This window comes from Penaeus monodon, chromosome 34 (assembly GCF_015228065.2).
Source record: "Penaeus monodon isolate SGIC_2016 chromosome 34, NSTDA_Pmon_1, whole genome shotgun sequence".
Taxonomy (NCBI): domain Eukaryota; kingdom Metazoa; phylum Arthropoda; class Malacostraca; order Decapoda; family Penaeidae; genus Penaeus; species Penaeus monodon.
The window spans coordinates 10,084,114-10,084,716 of NC_051419.1; the positions used below are offsets into that span (position 1 = coordinate 10,084,114).

Below are 603 nucleotides of genomic sequence, written 5' to 3' on the forward strand. Positions count from 1 at the left end.
GTCAGGAGACTGTATTTATCGTTTCGTGTCGAGTTAGATTTTTACTCGTTTTTGTTACTTGTTCATTGACTATTATGAAGCTGTATGTTCTAATGCGAAATCTTACGCTATTGGTAATTGCCTCTCTCCCGATGTCAGTTCCGGTTCGCTCTTGTGTTCGTTATTTGATCTTTTGTCTCTGGCGTTTCGTTGTGTTCGTTATCTCGGGTCATGTTTGGATAATGTAATTTTTTTCTAGTTGTTAGCTATGATAGTATGCACTATAATATCTAGAGTTACGTGGATTGTTATAGTGCTTTAGCCAAGTTATATACATCCCTGAAACTACCTCGATGTTTGCAATTAATTTACATCCAATTGTTCTTCTTTTTTCTGTTTTTCTTTTCATTTTTTATATTAAATAGTGTTCGCGATTACGTATTATCATGTTATACTATATTATCCCTTTCTCTCTTGATTTCCTCTTCCGTTCATTTTTTTTTTCTTCATTCGCTCTCTGTTCTTAATTGCTCGCTTTTCTGTCTTTGTTTCCTCCTTAAACGCTCTTCAAAGTGACGCTTGTTTGTTGACCTTCCGTTGTTTTCGCTTGTTTCGTTGTGCCTC

General features: G+C 35.5%; 1 protein-coding gene across 1 annotated transcript in view; it reads left to right on the forward strand.

Annotated features, from left to right (window-relative positions):
- LOC119594579 (nephrin-like) overlaps positions 1–603 on the forward strand; it is a gene marked incomplete at its 3' end in the record, with an annotated part of 109,909 nt that overhangs the window by 15,678 nt on the left and 93,628 nt on the right.